At 47.1% G+C, this 23,152-nt stretch overlaps 1 pseudogene; it reads right to left on the bottom strand.

Moving 5' to 3' along the window:
* LOC146186895 (sperm-specific sodium:proton exchanger-like) overlaps positions 1-23,010 on the bottom strand; it is a 35,716-nt pseudogene extending 12,706 nt beyond the window's left edge.
* Positions 23,011-23,152: the final 142 nt, after the last annotated feature.

Raw genomic sequence — 23,152 nt, forward strand, 5'->3', positions numbered from 1 at the left:
GGAGACCGACGCTAACGTGGCACCTACCTTAGAATTCCGGAGTAGGTGAGCAAAATCGGATTCTCTTGCCCTCGCTCCACGATGACGTCCTCGGGCGAGAATACAATGGGACGGATTTGTATCTGATAACGAGAAGAGTTATGCGTTATGCGATTACTCGAGTCTAGACTGCCTAGAGCGTCTGAGACCATCCTCAGTCATTTAGGACGTGAAATATGTACAGGAACCGCACTGTACGTGCAAGGACCGCACATATGTACAAGAAACCTGACATTGTGTTTATGCTCGTCGCATAACAATGAACACGTGTGGCTGTTCTGGACAAGCATGACTGCCTGTATACTTCGCGGCCTATAGTCACTTCGAGAATTAAAACTACTGTAGCGATCATAAAAAGGCATATTTTGTTATAATGGTGCTAAAAGCAGAAATGTGCGCTGAATCAGCCCTGTATCTGAAAGAAAACTACACTGCATCAGCCCAGTGTTGTTGCGTAATAGGAATAGCTGAGTCAAATCATTATTGCCGCAATTATATTTAGGCAGTAGACTAACAATGCTGACAATACGGACTTATAAAGCGAAAAAACATAAAGCTGTTTTTCTGGGCGCGTTTATCGTCAAGGAGATATTGGGTACAATAATGTTTTCCATTTCTGACCGAATGGCAAGAGTAGACCACTGTCTAAATCAGCTTGGCATACAGATTGCAGGCTGAGTCAACCGGACTCTTTACTTTTTCCCATCTCAGTACACTGTATAGATTTAGTAAACAACATTCACTTCACCAACCTGCGCTTACCAAGGTACTCAAATCTCTAAGACAGCCACATAATGTGACGTTTGTACAGTGCTTTTATTGTGATTTTTGTTTGTCCGAGCATAAACAGCAGCTAACTTACAGCGAGGAACTGCCGCACACTGTCGGAGTCTATCCAAAGGATGACGCGGAGCATGGCGATGGGCTTGTAGCTGGTCGGAAGACTGCAGGGTCCGCCGATGACACGCATGCGGCGAGCCTTTAGTGTCTGCGAGCCACGGAAGTGCACAATGTGAAGTCACTGCGAGTAGGTTAGGTACTATGGCCGCATCTCATGTTTAGCGGAGCTGTTAGTTGCCTTTCAGACGAATAACGCTCAGCGATTCATATTGTTACCGGGAAACGCGGGACCAAAGTGATGTGCTCATTTACAAAGACGACGACCGAGGAACGCGGACACGACGAAGCGTTGAGAAAGAGGACGACGCTAACAGAATGGATACTGCACGGCTACTGAAGTCTTAGCGTCGAGTTCAGCCCATCGCAGTGCCGTTACATTAAGTACATTCCCGTAACATCTTGGTGGAGGTCGTGGATTCGACGCAATCTGACGCTGGATCTCCGCAGTGGCCGTCACCTCGGAACCGTCACGATGACAACCGACGCGGCTCCATCTACCTCTGCAACTACAACTGTCTTCGTAGCCCACCCCCGTGACCCATTCTGCGGAACAGATGAGGTCGATGTCGAGGACTGGCTTTCGCTTTATAAGCGTGTTAGCCAGCACAACAGGTGGGACGCCACGCTGATGCTGGGCAATGTCAATTTCTATCTTACTGGCACGGCACGCCTGTGGTTCGGAACACATGAAGCAGATATACTCTCCTGGGATGTTTGCAAACAAAGACTCCGTGACCTCTTAGGAAAACCGGTGGGCCGTCAACTCGCCGCCAAGAGGGACCTCGCCACACGTGCCCAGACATCTGAGCCTTATATTACGTATACACAAGACGTTCTGTCCCTCTACCGAAAAGTTGATAAAGACATGACAGAACCTGATAAGGTGGGGCACATGCTCAAAGGCATAGCCGACGATGCCTTCAATCTTCTACTCTGTCGGTTGACTGTTCTACGGTTGACTCCGTTCTGCAGGTTTGTCGACATTTCGAACAGGCCAAACAAAGACGCATTGCACATCGTTTCGATCGGCTCCCCAATGCTGCCCCTAGCTCCACGTGTGAGGATCTGCCGACCCTAAGGCAACCTTCTAACACTAAAAATGTGACCTGCATCGTGCGTCGTGAACTGGAAGCGCTCGCTCCTGCTGCATCCAACCCCCCCTCCTCGGACAGCAACCTAGCGACGACATCCCTTATTCAAGCCGTCGTTCGTCAAGGGGTTGCCAACTTGGGCGTCCCCTATAGCCACACCGTGGAAGACCACAGTTCGAGCCTCGTCCTTCCCATTGTCGCCACCGCTACGCCCCGCAACGCCTACACGCCACGCTACCGATACCGCAATCCTAATGAGTGGCGCACCCCTGAAGACAGGCCGATCTGTATCACGTGCTCAAGTATTGGCCACATATCCCGCCTCTGCCACAATCGCAGGACATCCTCGACATTTTCCTAATGTTGATCGTTGCTCCGATTACGGCCACTGCCGTTTCATGCCTCGTTATCAGCCGCCCCGCACCGATACTACTGCGCCTCCTCCTGTGTACTGTCGCTCTCCTTCCCCGCCAGCCCGCCGTTCCCGTTCACCTCGTCCTAGCCGCAGTTCCTCGCCGTCCTCTGCCGGCCTCATCATTGGAAACTAGGCAATGCAGCTCCCGGAGGTGACGCTGCATTGGTACCCCGACCTGGAAATCCTCTACTGCCCATTTCTTCGCCCTGTACCCTCCTCTCACTATTCGTGGATGGTGTTCCCGTCTCTGCCGTCATTGACACTGGTGCCCAAGTCTCGATCATGAGCTCATCGTTTTGCCGCCGCCTCAAGAAAGTAAAGACCCCCGCCGCTTCACCCACTGTTCGTGTTGCCGATGGCAGTACTGCTGCCGTCACTGGGCTGTGCACTGCCCGAGCCACCCTTGCCGGTCATCACATCACTGTTTTCTTCACCGTCCTCAACCAGTGCCTTCATAATTTGATCCTCGGCCTTGACTTTTTAACGGCCCACTCTGCCCTTATCGACTGCTCCAGCGGCCTTCTTCGTTTGGACCTACATGTCTGCTCAGAACATCCTCCATCTGCACCCCGCCTTCGCTCCACCAAGTTCGCTCGCCTGCCCCCTGAATCTGCTGTTTACATCTCTCTGTCACCTTTCCTGCCTGTACCTGACGGTGACTATGTTGCTTTCCCTATCACCGATGTCTTTAATGACCGCAACGTCGTTCTTCCTCATCTCATCGTATGCGTTACACAGAACAGCACCTACCTTACTATCCTGAACTTCACTCCCCGAAGGAATATTCCTTGCTACCTTGTTTCCTCTCACAGACTGTACCATTTGTGCACTCACTCCTGGCCCACATTCAAGCGTCTTTCCAACACCCGTACTCCCCACCACAATTACCGACCCTATTTCCGCAATGATTGCCTCTGACCTCAGCCCCGAACACGCTCAGGACCTGTACAAACTTTTGTTATGCTTCTCCGACATTTTTGACTTTGCTGCCGGTTGTCTGGGCCAAACATCAGTTGTGACTCACCGCATTGATATCGGCGATGAAAAGCATGTACATCGGAGGCCTTATCGTCTGTCCCTTTCTGAGCGCCAAGTCATCCAGCAGGAGGTCGACAAGATGTTGGGCAACAATATCATCGAACCTTCGAACAGCCCCTGGGCATCTCCTGTCGTGCTCGTTAGAAAGAAAGACAACAGACGACTATCGACATCTGAGCAAGATTACAAGGAAAGATGTTGCCCGCTGCCGCGAATAGACGATGCCTTGGACTGTTTACATGGAGCCCGCTACTTTTCCACCATCGACCTTTGTAGCGGCTACTGGCCGATCTCTGTTGAAGAAAAAGACCGTGAGAAGACAGCTTTTGTCGCACCCGATGGACTTTACCAATTTAAGGTTATGCGTTTTGGACTTTGCAACGCCCCTGCTACATTTGAATGAATGATGGGCTCCTTACTCCGCGGTTTCAAATGGACGACTTGTCTACGTTACTTGGATGACGTGATTGTCTTCTCGCCCTCGCTCGAAAGCCATCTTCGTCGCCTTTCTTCCATCTTGGCACTTTTCCGCCATGCCGGACTCCAACTGAACTCAAAGAAGTGCAGTTTTGGTCGCCGCGAAATAAAGTGCTTGGCCATTTGGTGAATGCCACCGGCATGCAACCTGATCCCGACAAAGTTCGCGCTGGCAGTGCTTTTCCATCTCCCCGTTCACCCCGTGGTGTCCGCAGCTTTATAGGACTGTGCTCTTATTTTCGCCGGTTCGTCCCAAACTTTGCCGCTGTTGCTCGTCCTCTCACCAATCTGCTGAAGAAAGGCATTCCTTTCTCATGGGGACCAGAGCAGGCTAACGCATTCTCCACCCTCATCGCTGTTCTCACCAATCCTCCTGTGTTGGCCCATTTCAACCCGTATACCCCGACGGAACTTCGCACCGACGCCAGTGCCACGGGATTGGTGCCATTCTTGGACAGCGACAACGCGGCCAACATTGCGTGATTGCCTACGCCAGTCGTCTCCTTTCATCAGCGCCACAGAGCTATTCTATTACGGAAAGGGAGTGCCTGGCTCTCGCTTAGGACGTTGGAAAATTCAGACTCTACTTGTTTGGCCGACCCTTCGCTGTAATTACCGATCACCACGCCTTATGTTGGCTCTCTTCCCTCAAGGATCCTGCTGGCCGCCTCGGCCGCTGGGCACTGCGCTTGCAGGAGTATACCTTTCCTTTGCATACAAATCCGGTCGGCTCCACTAGGATGCAGACTGTCTGTCCCGTTGCCCCGTCGATCCCCCTTCCTCTACTGACCATGAGTTTGACCCCTGTGTCTTCTCTATATCGGACTTTTCCCACATAGCCGACGAACAGCGCTTGGACCCAACCCTCAGTGCTCTTATCGACCGCCTCCGCACACACAGCCGTGACTCTTCCCTCACCCTGTTCTTCCTTCATGGGAATTCGCTATGCCGCTGCAACATGCGACCTGATGGCGCTGAGCGCTTGCTGGTCGATCCCCAACACCTACGACGCCCCTACAGCTGGTCATCTTGGCCTCTCACGCACATACGACCGCGTGCGCCGGCGTTTCTTCTGGCCTGGACTCTACCGCTCTGTCCAACGTTATGTAGCCGCTTGCGACCTCTGTCAACGCCGGAAGAAACCCCCTGTGCTATGACCTGGACACCTGCAGCCGCTTGCTATCCCGACTGAGCCATTTTCTCGTGTTGGCCTTGACCTTCTAGGGCCCTTCCGCGAGTCCTTTTCAGGAACCAAATGGACCACTGTGGCCACCGATTATGCCACGCGGTACGTGATCACTCGCGCCATTCATACCAGCTGCGCCACAGACGTTGCTGACTTCCTTTTGTACGACGTCATACTTCATCATGGTGCTCCCCGTCAACAACTTACCGACCGTGGCTGCTGTTTCCTTGCCCGAGTTGTTGAGGAAATACTTCGTTCTTGCTCCGTTCAGCATAAGTTCACCACTGCGTATCACCCTCAGACGAACGGCCTTACGGAGCGTATTAACCGCACACTCACCGACATGCTCGCAATGTACGTATCCGACAGTCATCGCGACTGGGATATTAGTCTGCCATTTGTCACATTTGCATATAACTCTTCGCGTCATGACACTGCCGGTACTCTCCATTCTATCTTCTCTTTGGAAGAGACCTCTTACTGCCCTTCGACACTTTGCTTCCCGCCGCTGGCACCGTCACAACCTATGCCCGCGATACCATCGCCCGAGCCAACGCTGCTCGCCAGATTGCTCGTCACAATCTCACCATCTCTCAAGAAGCTCAAAAACGCCGCTACGACACTCACCACCGCGATGTGCACTATCCTCCCGGATCTCTGGTGTTGCTCTGGCTTCCGTGCCGTTGTGTGGGGTTGTGTCAAAAACTTCTGCCCCACTACACAGGTCCTTACCATGTACTACGCCCAGTGACCGACGTGACCTATGAGATTGCACCGCTCCACCCAAAGTCACCGACTGCTACACCCACTTCCGACATCGTACATGTCACCCGCCTCAAGCCATATTACTCCCCCTCCGCATCGCACGCCTAATACGCACCGGGACGTTGCCTTTTGCCGAGGGGGGTAGTGTTACCGGGAAACACGGGACCAAAGTGATGTGCTCACTGACAAAGACGACGACCGAGGAATCCGGGCACGACGAAGCGTTGAGAAAGAGGACGACGCCAACAGAGTGGATACTGCACGGCTACTGAAGTCTTATCGTCGAGTTCAGCCCATCGCAGTGCCGTTACATTAAGTACATCCCCGTAATAATATTTACACTTCGGTAGGCATTTTTATTAAGGCGAAAGCCTTCCTTGGCTACCTTTTTAAAAACTTATCCGCAAAACGTGGAAGCAGAATGTAACGTGGGATAACAGGTTACATTAAAATGAGACTGGTGGTCATGAACGTGTATGTAAAGACAAGTGGTATAAAATGTCATGTCATGTCTACTTATGCCCTGTGAGTCATTATAGTTTAGCCATGTATCATAGTCACTTGTGATGAGGCAGTCAGATCGAAGATCCAATGGAGTCCATGACTTTCGTAACTCAATAATGGTCATGACCATTACTAGTGTCTAGTCATGATTCTCAAAAGTGCTTGGTGATGTCACTCAAAACTGCTGATTTTATGACATTGAAAAGTGCTGAAAGTTTGGAGTCATGACGCTCTAGCATATACCAAAGAGCATCCAACGCACACGCTTTCCCTTTTCTCTTATGTAGGTGTCTGCAGTGCTCTCAATGTTTTTGAAAAATGGGCAACCTTCGCTCGTTCTTTGCAGGTCTTCCTCGAACCCATCGCAGGCGTCTATGGCACAATTTTTCTTTCCCACAATAATGAATAGGTTTTTAACTGTGGGTTCTTTCAGAGCAGACAGCGGCTGCGCGGATAACGTGCTTGTACATCCCTACTGAAAAAACTGTAAGGGGCAATAACCTCACATTTTCTCACACAATCTCACACAATTCACATAAGAAATCACGTACAAGTCGCATATAATTGCATAAGTTCTCATAGTTTCTTGTACATTATCATAAAGTATGTACGATATTTTATGATAATGATGTGCACCGTATGAGACTCTATGCGATTAAATGAGATTTTATGAGGTTATTGCCCCGTAGAACTTTTGGTTTTTCAGTAGGGATGTTATCGCCCCCAACCGTGGCCTCACCACGCAGAGCTCCAGAGCAGCTTCCGCGTCTAGTAGTCCCTCAGACTGGTGGTCGTCGACATTCCTGGCGACGTCGTCCAAGATAGCAGTGCTCGCCTGGCGACTACGAAAGGCTACCATCACTCCCGTTAACCGAGACTGAAATAAACAGAGTTCCATCGCAATGAAGTCAAGCTGGTGCAATTTTCAAGCATCGCAGAAATGGAGCGTCAAATGCCACGTCCTCAATCTCCGTAAGTCATGGGTAATATTAGTGAGACAGTTCACTTAATAATCTTTGTCAAAAACTTTAGTGCGATGAAAAATCTAATTTTTCCTTCTTGGGCATTAGAAATACAACGACTGACGTGGGAGGTCGAAAGTTTCAACAGAGCCCGCATGCGTAAACAAAATTCTTTATGCTGACCTCGGAGCCACGCATGTACTGCTGCTTTCATCTCATTGACCGTGATGAATTTTGTTAGCTCCAACACAAAGCAATGTTTTCAATTTTGCCTCGCTCATAGGAACAAGTAGCAGAAAGGCGTTCAAATATTGCTCACTTATTTAGCAGTAAATATTTAGTGCTTTTCAGCTTTGCCTGTAAAAAAAAAAAAATTTGCTCACTGTTTTTTCGTGCACAATACAAGTATGCGGACATATTACGTGTAATTTGGGGATGTTTGCCTCGATGCCCACCTCTGAACATGGCTAAAACGAACTTTATGTGCCCTAAGGGAAAAAAATGCTTCCCTTGAAAAACATCGTGAAACGAACATTCTGCTGCTAAGGCGCGTGCGGTTTAGGAATAAAGACGATGTGTGTTTCATTTAAACAACTGCTACAACCGTATACGTTGATAATTTCACGAAATGCGGCCCACCAGGGGTTTCCTCAAGAATCCAAATTAGCATGGGGTGCCTTATTTTTAGGGGACGCGGGCTGGGGGCCGGTAGATGAGGAGCGGTGGTCATTCATATTTTTTTACGGGGAAAACCCTTCTAGGCTCATGGAACGAAATGCCGTGAGTGGTATCTGTGCCTCAGACCTGTGCATCTTATGTGGGCGCTGATAGTCAATTGCCCGATGACGTCATCACAAAAATAAAACTGTCTCTCTCGGATCTCCAGCCGAGTGCTTTAACCAATTACGCCACGCCCGGGATTGTGGAACGGACATCTTAATTCCCTCTGTCTACGGTGAGAATGATAGTAGCAATGACAAAGACACTGCAGTTAGTCATAATGACAATGATGACATTTGCAATGATATAGACCGTGCATTTGTTTGATAATGGTAATTAGAGCAAATATTATGCACCGTGTGCAGCAGAAAACGCCTGGCTTTTGCATTTGTGCAGTATATGTTCCAAAGTTCTCTCGAAATTTTTAATTTGTCGTCGATGTGATGCGAAGGATTAACACTCATGCGAACAATTGCGAACAGTTACTTCACTGTACACAAAGACAAAATGCGTATTTATGAACAAGAAACAAAAAGAATATATAAATTGTCGGCAAACTACATTACACCTCTGGCTACTAGCAATAAACCTCATACAAAAAGTTGCTGTTGAACACCTCATGCGTACATAGACTTGGAAACAATGCTGTAAAACACGTGCGACTTTGCACAATGGCATACTAGAACAACACACACACACACAGCATAGAAATTCGAATCCATTACGCACTCTGAACGTGCATTTTACAGCCTTGATATCGGCCATACGAGTTGCATGACCCTGACACATTTAGATGTGTATTTACGGCTGCTACGCAAGAATTGGTACATTGGATTGGTTGTCGGGGTCATGTTCCACCACAAGCAAGCTATGGATAATGTGTCCCTTCGCGTACATGCCTGTCTTCCGGCGCTTTTAGGTGAAACTCCCGGCAATGTGCAAAACACAAATGTTCGTTACGAATGAATTGCATTCAGGAAAAACAAGGTGGTGCGTAAACCCCCCTTCCCTCCCTAGGTCGTGTTTAGGGAAATTGCTGCTGTCACCGACACGCACTTCTTGGTTGAAATTTTTCGAAAGTGCTGAAACAGCGTGGACGGAGAAGAGCCAGACAGGGGCGAGCGCTGTTTAATCTCCGTCCATGTTGTTTCAGCACTTTTGAAAAATGTCAAACTTGCACCAACCAGCCCGACCCGCCACTCATCTGCCCTTGTGGGAAGAGAACATAATGCCGCGTATCAAAGAGGCAGCCCAGGCACACCTGAATCTCGACGAGTCGTCGCAACACGAGCCGGCGGTTCAGCGTGGCTCGACCACGGATCTCTGCAATGGTGTTGCTGTTGCTGACGAACTTCCAGGCTTTCTGCTGAACTTCTTCCTCGCCGGTAATGATGGCATGGCCGATCTGGTAAGCGTCGTAAATCTTAGCGTCCAGGTAGCGATGCACGTATGCGGCCAGCCGTTCCAGTACATGCTGTGAAAATTCGAGAAGTATAAAGAGCGTGAGGATACGATCGGAGGAGAATCTTAGAAAATACGGTTTCTGGCTAAGTTGAACGTTTTCCTTCACAAAAATTCTTAATTTGCGAAGGAGTTCGTTCTGATGGCCTCTGACAACAGAAACCAGGAGACAGAATGGGAAAAGAGGTAGTTATTTGTAACAGTTATCAAAGCCGAAGAAATGCTGACTGGAGGAGAAAACGCAAATATACTGCGCATATGTAGTTACGACGACTCACAGATGTTGACGCCAGATGTATACATAGAAATAATTTTATAGCTGCAAAAGTGGAAACCGTTCTGAAAAGTCCTACAAGTGTGTTCAATTTAGATAAAATTCTGGATCTTTTCTGGTGTACGGAAAATTAAAGCGCCCATTCGCAGTTTGGCCCGTTTCACACTAAGACACTTTGGCAGTCTGCATGCAGTACTTGTTTGCTGTGTTACTTCGGACTGCTACGCACAGTTACGCCACTTCGGTATTTGGTATCACTGGGTTATTTCGAGCAGTCAGCGCGCATTCGATAATTGGGATAGTGGATTCCGACAAAGCTGCGAAGCTCGCTAATATTTATGGAGACTGGCAATATTTACACAAAGCCGCTAGAATGTTCGTTAAAAAAATCGGGTTTGCCTGCAACTCTGGTAGACATACATCAGTGGTGTGGGATTTTCTCTTTATGCCTCACTCTATGCTCTAATTTCTGCACGCGCAAAAATCTCACCATGCGGTGGTCGTGCCCATGAGTATGCTCCGGCGTACTTACGACTATGATGACAGTGACGATATTTTCTTCTTCAGGCAATGTACCTAGGGCGGGCTGTCACCAGTTAAATTGCTTTTTAAATGGGGTTCAGGATACCTCCTGTACCTTAATAGTAAACAAGGATGCTACCTATTCTACAGTTGGCTTTTATCGTACTATGCACACGACATGACCGCGAATAAAAAAAGGGAAACCCACCTCGGCGTATTTTGCGGCGTGCAGGAAGCGCAGCGAGATGGCGGCGATGAAGCACACGATTAACGCGCTGTTTGCCAGGTCGTTCTGCTGCATGAGGAAGAGGCCGTACAGCAGGGTGATTATTAGCATACACACGGCCACTAGCACCAGGTCTAGGCGGTTGTAATTGTCCATATTCACGATGCGCTGGCCATACGCCGATATCTGAAATTGAAAAGAAAACGGCGCTGTTCGATCTGTTCGATCTGTTCGCTGTTCGAGAAATTCAGACAGCCGCTTGGGTTTACGGAAGATTTAGTGAAAAGCACCAATTTTCAGAACAGAATATGAAGTTTATTAGAAGACGTGTAGTTTGGGTGTGTGTTCGACTATGTACAAATACATTCTATATGCGCAAAACCAGAAACCAGTATATAATTGTTCGCATAGCATGTTTTATTAAGGAAAAAGTAGTACTGTAGTCCACCGTTGAACATTGATTAAAGTTCACAGTATTACGTTGAAGGACTCCTACCTGCGACAGCTAAGGTAAATCAAAGAAACGTGACTTACCATGACGGTAACCTCTGTGGTGAACATGGTGAGGTAGATAGCTTCGACGCTGATTGCGGCGACGAAGGCGCTGCTGCGAGCCGTCACCAACAAGATGCGCAAGAGCCCGGCCAGCACGAAGACTATGGCTAGAGTAGAGCTTGTGACGACCGCCTCGTAGTAGAAGTGCTCGAACAGCTCGACCACACGCTCGCGTAAAGGCCTCTGGATCACGTCTATGGCGCTGTCCTCCATGAGTCCCTCCTCGTGAACGATGCCGACATTTTCCTTCTGGAGAGGACGTGAAAGCATAGTTACTAACTTCTTCAGTAGTTGCGAACCAGCCGTCGTATATACACCGCTTGTATTTTAGAGTTTGTTAAAGGGTCAAAAGTTATAACTCACCAGCCAAATGACCCACTGTGGTATTGCCAGTATCGACCCAATGGTGTCCATGTCCAAGTATCTGAAGATATCCAATGGGGGCGTTAGTAATGGTAACGTGGGGACATGTGTTCACTTCGTCGCCGCATCTCTCTACAGGCACTTCGTAGAATCAAATTAAGTTTACTAGAATATGGAACTGGAAGTCAGTGAGTCAGTGTCTTAAAGCTTTAAGATGGACAGAATGCAGGCAGTATTACACGCAGAAGTACAAATAAAGAAGGCTGGAATATAATGCTAAATTGTTATTACCAGCCATATTGATCGGCACCAATACCCACATGTTTGTCGGCATCAGTATGAACAGAGCAGGAGCATGCAGAAAGGTAGAAATGCGGCCATGAAAAACACGCGTGTGATGGGATTAGTGACGAGTGTAAGGGCTTTGTCCGGAGGTCGCGCCAAGGAACCCTTTATGAGCTTACTTGTTTCTCCTCGCATTCACGCTTCAGTATATAATTAGAGAATGGTCCATTCATATTTGCTAGGCTTGTGGACGGGCGTCTTTCCCTCGCGTTCTCTGGAGGCCGCGGCGTTTCTTCACGCGCGGAGGGCGCGTCCTGTATAGCCTCAACGCCGGGTCGACACATGTGATGTTTTAAAGAAACGTGTCCGTTCTTAGAGCAAGTCTGAATTCCGTCGGCAACGCGACAGCAACCGCGGGTGTTCAGTTAGAGGCAGCACGCAGTATGTGACGCCAGAGTTACGCACCGGCGAACAAGCTTTGTGAGTGGATTGGTTTGGTCCCAAAGCGACTCAGACTATGAGATACGCAGTAGTGGAGAGCTCCGGAAATTTCACCACCTGAGGTTCTTTAACTTGCACCAATCGCACACACAGCCCACTGATACCTTTCTTATCGCCTCCATCGAAAAGCGGCCTCTGTGGTCGGAATTCAATCCCGCATCTTGGGCACAGTAGTCGAGCGCTGTAATATATGCGCGACCGCGACGGGTGGGAGTGGATTCCAGAGCACGAGTGCTTGCATGAGTACGAGAGTCGCGGCAGTGGCGCAGTGGGTTTTACTGCGATGATGCTTCTGTGGCTTTAACGGTATTGCTCATGCTTTCGCGTTTTCACATATAAGAAGTCTTAAATGTCCCTACCTAACTTTTTCCGCCTTTTACAAGGCACACGCTGAATTCTCTTCAGATGTATTCTGTGGCTTATTTAGACCAATGTTTTAGAGGTACTCCGCAGACTATTTTTGCGTTTTATTTTATCATTTTTGTTATTTTGTAACTGCAATACGATTAGCTTTAAGTAAATATATGGCGAACGGTAGCTTTTCATTCAAGCTTTTCATTAAGAATAAACGTTTGTGGCAAAAAAATTGCTGTACAGATGGCGTCAACCTAGCACGACTGCTGCGGAGAGAATAATAAAACGAAATTTTCTTACTTTTCTCTTTCGTGGCGAACGGTGGTAATGGTGGCGGCTTCCCGCTTTGCTCGGTAGCGCTATTATACTACCAAAGGGCGACCACAATTGGTGGCTTGTACCAACTTTAGTTCTTTCACGACACCGAGGAACCACTTCAATGTATGAGTTGTATCTCATCGTGAGCTATTTCTCTCCTCAATATTTTGCCCTATTGCGTATTGGGAGAGCGCTCTGGGTCGCCGATTGAACTGGTTGAGATTGCTTGCACATACCTCACGTAATGAACTTCTGTCGGCTATCCTGAGGGCTCTCCATATCAGCGTATCAGCAATATACTTGGAAGTATAAGGGCCATGCCGGCGTGGTCCAATCAGCATTCAAGATGCAAATTCAAATCTCGCACTGAAACAGCTCCTCGGTTTGTTTATCAAAATTCCTTGCTCTAAGTGGCCAGTTGAAACTCGAAATACGTTTCCATTTGGGATCATCTTCAGCAAGGTGCCTCTCGAAAACACAGTTCAAAGGCGTGATTGAAAAACTAGTGCGTGCAAGAACCAATATCCAAGAAACCAGGAGGAAAAAAGCTACGTTTGAAAAAGAGGAATTGGAAGAGAACATGCAGGCCGGCGGCTCGAATGGCGCTAGGAGCGAGAAACGAGGAAATCAGAACGAGGGAGCAGCGTAGCTGGAGGACGGACAGCCTCATAGCTCCGGCAATTTGTGTTCCACCAGACCTACTACCCGAGTGACCAGATCTGGGGCCTGCCTGCTCTCTCCAGCCCTGAACCTGTTGCAGACCCTGGTGACCAGGCCTGCGAGTGGCCGACTCGCGCATTGCTCCTTTATTGGGGCATATAGTCGACGCACGCATTCGGCGCAATGCTGGACTCAGACGCCCAGAAAGCCTGGCTCTACTGCCGTTGGACGGCAGCTTGAGGCCTCTCGCCTGAACCGGGCCCCCTCCAGCGTTCTAGCCGCATGCTGGACTTCCCCAGATTCACCTCGACACTGGGCTTACCTCGCCAATCTTGTTCACCAGACCGCGAGCGTCTGCACCGACTCCTCTTTCATCGTCTAGCACCTGGTCACTTTTCATTACTTGTCTTCAGCTTGTTTTTTATTCTCACTATCGTTGCATCAAATGCGTGTATAGATAAAATATTTGCTTCTAGCTGGGCCGGCCTGGTGTATTTTTTTGTACCTCCGAATCAACCCTTAGATGGTAATTAAATTCTAAAACGAACCTCGTCATAGCGATCTGAGTACGTCTGTCTGCAATTTCTTGCCTACATATGAAATAGAAGTTGCGTGGTAGGAAAATAACATATACGCATTAGCTGCTGATATTCCGCTGTGCAGGCTGGAATGTGACATCGAAGATTAAGGAATATCTTATGATGGAGGTTCGTTCAGCGGAGTGACTTAGAAACTGATATTGCCAAAGGCTTACACGATACTCTAAAGAGAAAGTGTAATGGAAGACTATCTGTGAGTAAAATTACACCTCCGGGGACTGTTAACAATTTTGTCTGTTTCAACGCTGAAATCATGACCATGCTTCTGAAAAAGTGGAATAGAAGCTTATTTGTTTCTCCATTTGCGTATGAGTTTTACAACATGGTCTTTTCTGCTCTTAGAGGAAGGCCGAGAAAAATTAGGTGGGTCGTGAGGGAAAGAAACCGCCCCTGACCACTGATCAAATGGCACTATGTCAGGTGCGTCTATTTCGGAAAGATGGAGCTACTTTTTAATAGCTCTTGTATTTTTGTTTTTCAGATATTCTTCGGTCTGAACTGACAGCTTACGCTTTGTTGGGCTCCTGAATTGCTGCTCGTGTCGCCGTTGAACAGACAAAGCGGACTATAAGCAGTGGGAGCATTGCTTCGCAAACAGTCAGGATTCGCCGTACAGCCTTCATCCTGTATAGGTGATAGCTGCCAGGCGAAATAGTGTTGCAGAAGGTGAAGATAACCTAATACGACGTGATGTGCAAACTTTACGGAGGTGCTGTCGAATCAGTCAAATGCATTGTGCTTCAGAGCTTTGGCCTGTATCCACGAGCTTCTGACAGATGAAAGAGTACCAAACAAGACTCTTCCGGTGGACCGGAAGGAACAATCTACGCCATGGAAGCACTGACTAAGGAGCTCACTTTTATCCAACCGGGTTAACCACCTCAGTGCAAGTTAATTGAAATAACGAAGATGCATCTCGAACCTCCAAAATTGGTTCTGCACACGAAACAGGCGCTTTCTCCTGAGGATTACGGAGCGTGCTTAAGCTCATGCTGTGTATTAGGAATTATTCCTTTTTTTTTTCATTTACCTTTAACCGGTATTTTACCGATAGCAAGTTGTGTCAAAATCAGCTAGCCGAAATACGCGGGGGCATAGCTGTTTGCCTTAAACATATGCAGACAGTTTTGGTTCACAAAATCAGAGTTTTCAGAAGAAATGGCGAATTTATAACATTTGGATATAATTGCCATTTTTTAGCTAGAATTCTCCTTCCCGTTTAGTGTCCTTTAAACATATACAAAGTTCCACTTACACTTTCTTGTCAAACGGGTACTGAAGAGCTGCAATTAACGTCATTTTGGTCCTTTAATTGCTGAATTATTCCTTGGCGGTACTGACAAGCATAGCTGACCTTCAAAAAAAAAGAGGATTTTTAAAAAGCTTCTATATAGGGTTCTAGTGATATTAACAAAGAGCTCTACCGCGGCTTTACAAAGGGCTAAAAGCTCCCTCCGCAGAGTAATAGTAAATAAAAAGTGTGCAGGAGACCTAGCTCTCACCGTAGTCTATTTCTGATGTCGTTATGGCGTGTTTAGCATAACTTCGAGATGTGTATTTACTTGTTCTATTATATCGTGACTTAATTTGTTTTTGCAGGACAACCGATCCTGCGGGAGAGCACGCGAGTGATATAGTTTTCGTGTATAACCATAATTATGAGGATATTAAGATTTTATCATAGAGACTTCGTGACTGAGAGACAAACTGACTTTTCTGCGTCCTACTGTGTCAGCAGTCAGGCCCAGAACATGAACGAAACGGACACTTCAGTTATACCAGTCAAAAAATAGTCAATATTTCGTGCCAATACAATTCGCTGTGGTCTCTTTATATATCTTGATTTCTTTCGTAATTGTAAGTAGGAAAGCTAGTTTTCATGGCTGTGTTCCTGCAAGCTGGCTAAGTCAATTGGCTTGTGATTAGTGAAGACCCGGTAACGTACCTGCTCAATTCTGAGGACATTTTCGACTGCCAATGTGTCGATGTGCCTGCGAACCTTTCGAAGTCGCACAATGCATCCAGCCCTCTGCAGAAAGAAAGAAGCTACCATCAAGGTGGCGCTGGTGTAAACTGAAGCGCGTAATAACATAACAAACCAGGTAATAGCGCAAATACGTGATTATAGCTCCTTTCAATGCTGTGACAAGGCTACTGTGACAAGACTACTGTGACAAGGCTACTGTACTGTAGGAAGCTGAACGGCATTTACGATAGTACGTGTGCGCGTTCTCGGTATAACCTGAATCACAAAAGGTGTCTAGAAGCGGAATAATTTACATTTAGGGCAGCAGATTCAAAAACAAAATTGTCAGCGTCTGGCGGGAAAGGAAAGGGCTCACGAAGGCTGTCTGTAGTCCGAAGCTGGCCTCGAGCGGGTTCCGAATGAGCGTGTTCCGTGCCACCCAGTGCCAGTCTGCCAGCAAGAACGAGTCATCCCTCATGTAGAGGGCACGAGCCGAGTCCGCAGCCTCCTTGAGGTGATGCACCGCGTTACGCATGGCGCGTAGCTCCACGTCCGACACCTCGAGCATGCCTGCGCACAGGGTGAGGGTTAGGAGGAGCTAACAAGGGGAGGCCTTCTGCTGGACGCACCTAGGCTGCCGAGGACCCCCTGCAAGAGGGTGACGTTGATGACCTGCGTGAGAACCATGTCGCCGACGACGTACAGGTACGACTGGAATGAAAAAAAAAAATAAGCGTCAAATTTTTCGTATCATAGGCTGATATTGTAGGATGTCTGCCGTTTATACATACGTGATCGACGCCATTATTACACATTCAGACAAACTTTCGGCTTTCCTTTGTGCGATGCGTACTAGTAATTCTCACTTCTTCTTCGTAGCGTGAAATAAGCGCTGTCTTGGGAATTATATTCTGCAAGCCGCACTACGAATTGTTTGTGGAATACAACTTTTGTTCCCTTAAAGCTGTGACTTCATTCATGACTTTCACATAGTTTTAGCCGATGACAAAAAAAAATCATGCCTTCAAAGCCTTCCTTGTTATTAAAATGAAAAGCTGGCCAAAACAAATTATTAAGCGCGAGATGAAAATTATTTTAACTTTTATTCGAGAATGAAACATTTTCATTGCTTTGTTAAAAACTACAAAACTATTGTGGAAAGGGCGTCTCGTTACAAAATGCTGTGTTTTTTTTAGTTTTGCTTAATACAAAGGTTGCCCGCGTAATCTCTACGAGTTCTTCGAGGAAGCGATTCGATACAGGCTTCAGCAGCAAAAAAAGAAAAAAAAATCAGAACCCTTGAATTTTTTAAGCACTTCAGTGGTCGAGAAGGAGACCTTCGTGATGCTCTCCGTGTAGATGTTCTCGTTCCTCAGGAACTGAGAAGTGGCGAGGGAACTCAGGTGGTTCCCTTAACGCCCGCCCAAGAGAGCACAATCACCTGGCGCACAGTGACCTGGTAGTCAAAGTGCCCGATCGCCGGATATAGAACCACCACCGCCATACACCTGTGGTCGGAGAACAGAGAAGAGGTTCAAACGTGACCAAGCTGAAAAACTAAAAATCAATACAGCACTTCGTATAGAGCTTTGAAGCTACCGCTTTTCAATAGGCGCCCGAACGAAAAGTGACCCAGACGTAAGAAAACACCATACTATTTAAAAGCGAAATCTTGAATATTGTTTCGTCGAGTGAAGGTCTTTGGCGGTACTGGCTTCTTTTTCCTCTGCTTCGCTTCTACTTCGCACACACGTTGCTTATTCTTCAAACACTTGACCACGTTTTTCGTAGCGATACATATCTTCACAAAAATAGAACATTGACTGACGCAGTGGCCCACAGCCTTCCAGTCTTCTGCCTAATCTTACACTCTACAGTCATCGCTGCCCATCTGACTCACCTGCTGCGACCTAACCCTTCGAAATTCCCTCGACAGCTTTGTATCATCTGGATCCCGCTGTGGCGCCCTTCAGCTTCGCAGACCATCATGGAGGAGTAAAAACCACATCAAACAGTACCTGAGCATGCTTAAAAGAGCTTCCACTCTCTAAATTAAGTTCAGGCCTATGAGTCTGACCTCGCTTAACGCAGCATTACCAAGTATAACCGGTCTTAGCCGAACTAAGACAGACGCAATTTAATTATTTTTAAGTGTGTTGACCTATGCAGGGTTAGACATTTCCAATTCAATACTGACACTGGGAGGATGGTTTGTGCTGCCATAAGAATAACGCGGTGGAAGGAGTCTCCGAAATGTGCGCCTAACAAGGAGCGTTTCCATCTCGCACAGAGAGGTTTTTAAACATAGTTTGCCTTGCAGCAGGCTCGTATCTAGGGAAAATGGACCCAAATATAGTAAGATGCTTTGAAGCATTAGCTACTTTCTTATACAGGTAAGCAGGTCAGGATTTTGTCACATGTTTTGGCAGTGACACAGCACGAGCGATACGAAATTGCAAACGCGTTTCAGCGGCGCCATAGCAAACAAAATGCATTTACCTTATGGCGCATTCGACGACGAAGCAGTTCCACAAGAGATTCCAGTCAAGCATGGAAGCGTACTGGATGTGGAGGAAAGCAGTGTACGCGGCCGACAGGCAAGAAGCCAAGGTTTCCGTCACGTCGTACATCAAGTCCCAGTACCTGCGAAACGAAGGGAAATAAGAAATCCAATAGGGCGGCCAGATGCAAGGACAGTGCTTTATCAGGATAGCCCTCTGTGGTTTGTAATATTAAGATGACATATTAATAGTTCCAAGGAGCGAAAGACAGAGAAAAATACCAGGAAGCGTTAGTTGTTTGAAGATAAATTAACTGGTGATTTTCGAGCTCTTCACGACGTTCTAGGAGAGACCATTCGTTCATGGTAGTGAGAACGTTTTGGTGCTTCAATGACTGTGCTTGATAAAACATTTATGAACTGCAAACTGCGACAATTGCTCTTTTGGTTCTGCTGCCCCTATCTAAAGCTTAGTTTACGGTGCGACCATGTAGCTAACCCCGCGCTCCCTTCTGTCTAATATTACTCAATCTATCGGTGCGTGGATTCTGGTAATGACAACAAGAGCGGAGAATATATTTTTGACCAACACAACAGTGTGCCTTTTATCTGGTGCCCTAAAGCTTTCAGAGTTGATTCCAGATCATAGTGCGTCTCCCTTCGGCAAACAGTAAAGTGCTCGTGAGCTGCATCCGCAATCATGACCCCAACATATCAGAAGATTTTGCGATGGAAGTATTTTTCAAGCGAATATTCGCGGCCAGTTTTGAGCCGCACAGAGGACAACGGAAATGCATTTCTTAGCGAAAAAAACACGGATGCTCACTCCTCCAGGGCACGGGCAAGTTCGGTACAGGCGACGTAACGGTGTAAGTTGACCGCCATGGTGTAGACGACAACGCCGGTAACACCAGAGCTGCTCATGTTCTCCAGCATGTAGTAGGTAAGGTAGGTGGTGCCTGCTACGACTACGGTGACAGCAGAGTTTCCACCGATGACCGACATGTTGTTCAGGAGGAAGATGGTGACCGCGCCCGTGAAGAAACCCACAGCTATCGCCGAGCATTGGTTGTGCAAGGGAAACATCAGGTCGATATCACCTCCTGAAGTCAGGAAAAACACAAGGCACAATTTGAAGACCACGGATAGTTTTCTTGTTATATCTTCTGACACACTGCCGGGGAGATATAGCAAAATATACGTCTTTACAATGACGACTGCATAACCAAAAAGCAATCTGATACATCCGAATAAAATTTACTTGCTTTGACGCTTCGAGAAAGATGCAACAAAATGAGCGTTAAAGAACAAAGAATTGCACTCCATTCTCAGACATTATTATTTCCCCCTTAGGAGCAGGCCATAGCACGGGCAATCGACCTTTACAAGGTTAGCGCTTGTTGAATGAAGTAATTCTATACTTTGCCCACACCTTCGTGACAGCGGTAGTAGCCGAAGATGCCCCATGTCAAGACGGCGTTGATAAGCGACCCGGATTGCACCATGGTGGTCATCACGGGGTATCGACCTGCGAGCAATTACGTCAGCTGTTGGAGGCGCAGCCAACTGCAGATTCCGTTCGATTCCGCAGAGAACTCACAAAATACGCAAACGTTGAGAAATGCCTCCTCTCGAACTTACAAAGGCATGCCTTTACAGAATTACAGAACACTGTCCTTGGCGACATTCTGTTTCGACCAAATAACTAAAGTCGTTCTGAAGAACCTTTAAAAATACCGTCGGTTACGTTGCTTTCAGATTCGAAATTTGAGCGCAGCTCTTCAGACTTTTCAGGTTTTCGATAGATCGAAGCAAAGAATTCGAGCAACATATCTATATGCAATTACAGACAACTACTTCTTTTTCGCACATATTGGTTCTTCAAGAAACACTCCACTAACAATTCTTGATCGAAACGCATATGTGGCCTGCACTTCAACAGGAAAGGCGGCGGTGGCGCTTGACGGAGTAACTGTGCACGCCACGGCAGATGAAGGACTTCAGCCGGCTGCCTCGCTTATGGCTTAGAAAGAATTGGCAGAGAATAAAATATTTATGTAAGCAGGCGGTTCGCAGCGGCGAACGACGGCGGCTACGCGTTTTGCTCGGGCGGTGCGGACTACCTAGCGTTGCATCGAACAAAACTAGCGTTCATTTGAACGCATCAAAGTTCATCGGCGTTCTAGGCAGAATCCACTTTTATGCCGGCTCCTGTCCCTACGGGGCTGGGAATGGCTCACCTGCCCGCAGTGCTTGTACCTGTCGTACCTATCATTGCACTTGCGCCACTGCGGTGGCGGACGACGGTTGTTGAGAAGCTTGTCTGTCTCTCTCCCTTTTCTTTTTCTTTCTTTCTATCTTTATTTTCTCCTCTGTCCGCATGAGGCAGGTGAGGTGGCTCAGCGGCAGAGCTAGTAGCAGGCCCGTGCATTTTCGTTTCCATCTTCCTACAGTTGCAACAACAACATAATGCTATATCGGGCTTTCTTGCTCCACTCGGTCAGTCCTCCGCTGCAGCACGTGCATGCGCAGTGCGGAACCTGGTTACGAAGGACTACGCGGACGGTGACGCCAAGAAACGCAGGAACGGTGGCCAAAAAGCTGTGCTCTAAAATAATATATTTTCGCCAGCCACAATGCTTTCTGTGAAAATTTGGCATCACTGGGAGCTTTTAGTGTTGTCACACCTCTTTTAAATGTCTAGAAAGGCACCCTCTCCTCCCTAACAATTCCAGATATGACTTAAAACAGACGGAGAAAATTTAACCTAATTCGCTTCATGAAGAAGTTTTGCAATTTACCTAATACTTCAGGCTCCTCCTCATAACCTATCAATATGTTCTTCAAAGATTGCATTTCTATCAACAGAAAACTGAGGTAACTGCTAAAGGCATCTAAAATTTGTGCGACCTATCGTCTTGGTTACTGTACAGCAGACGTTTGCTACTATATCCACCTAGTAACTGCGTATAGTTTTCCTAACTTTCAATTCATTGCTTCAAGCTGTGCGCTTTGAGCTTCATTTGCTTATTTATCAGGAGAATGTTAATTCGAGGTCTTGGTGTTTTCTCTCAGCTTTTACCTGTGTACGAAAAGTCTTAGTTTCTCCTCTAACTGCTGCTGTACCTGGCCACTGATAACGTTGAAATTAGGCTTCACTGTCTATATCAAGATTCATAATCTTGTCCCATTTCAATAGTTAATGTTTTGCCTTAGGTGACTACAAGTAAGCTGCATGGCTGCTTTCCCCCCAAAACTTTGCTTCCGCCACTCCTGTACACCATTCCACGTTTCTTATTTTTCCGGAATGATTTCAAACCGTTCTAGAAACTTCCTCAGGAATGCTTAGAATACGTGCCATGTAGTGAACCTTTGCAACCTTTACCTTATCTGTAATCGTTACGCAGTTTCTTTTGGTTTATAGGGTATAGCGTCCCACAACGACCAAGACTATGAAGACTATGAGAGAGGCCGCATTGGAGGGCTCAGGATAGTTTAGACTACCACGGAGCTTTATAGTTGCACTTGCATCGCACAGTACGTGGACGCTTTGCGTTTCGCCGCCATGAAAAACTCGACGCCGCGGTGAGGATCGAATCTGCATATCTTCGTTCAGGGTTCAAGCGCTTTAACCACATTATTCTTGCTTCGTTCGTGTTCTGAGAAAACTCACGCATTGGCGTAAGGTACTTAGAAGGACCTTGAAGAGGAAGTGAAGTTAAGCTCTCCAATTGAAAACGAAGTTTTTGTAAAACAGAGAAAGAATATATTTCGAAATACGCATGTCGCCAGACGCGGGACATTTCGCAAGTAAATGATATGGTCGACGCCGAACATCTAGGATGGATCTCGGAGGCCATGTAAAAAGATCATTCAATTCAAAACGGCGGAAACCTGGCGTCGACAGTATAAACGACATGAGTTTAAACCGAGCGGTTAAGAAAATTTTCAAGTCCTTTTTATTAGCCGCAGATGTGTTTTTTGCAAAACCCATCGGCGAATAACACAAATACTTGTCTCTGTCTGTGTTATTTGCACTAGTCTTTTTATTTATGATGACACACCAACTAGCCATTTTTCTGCTTTGACTACATAGGAAGTGGCCAGGGGAAATTTTAATGAGAACAACGATTTGATGGAACGGTCCTCCGAGACTCTGAGCTAATTCTCCCATTTAATGCCCCTACATCATCGTGCTCTAACTTTTTAAGAACTGTAGTCGTGATTGAAAAAATATGTATTACATGAGATGGAGGAAGGGGATATTGGTGGCTACTAACCTTCTTCGAAGAGTTCATCGGTTATGGGCAGTCGCTCGACGCAGGCCATGTATAGACTGAACAGCAAGGTCTCGCGGAATGACCACGTGTCGTCGGCGACTTTGTTCGTTACGTACATGATGGAAACGGCCAGCGTGATGCCTGCGCAAAAAATGCACACACTCGATGCTCATGATACACCCTTCGGCTTT

The sequence above is a fragment of the Amblyomma maculatum genome, chromosome 6 (genome assembly GCF_055883805.1).
Source record: "Amblyomma maculatum isolate TAMU_Amacu chromosome 6, ASM5588380v1, whole genome shotgun sequence".
In the NCBI taxonomy this organism is placed as follows: Eukaryota; Metazoa; Arthropoda; class Arachnida; order Ixodida; family Ixodidae; genus Amblyomma; species Amblyomma maculatum.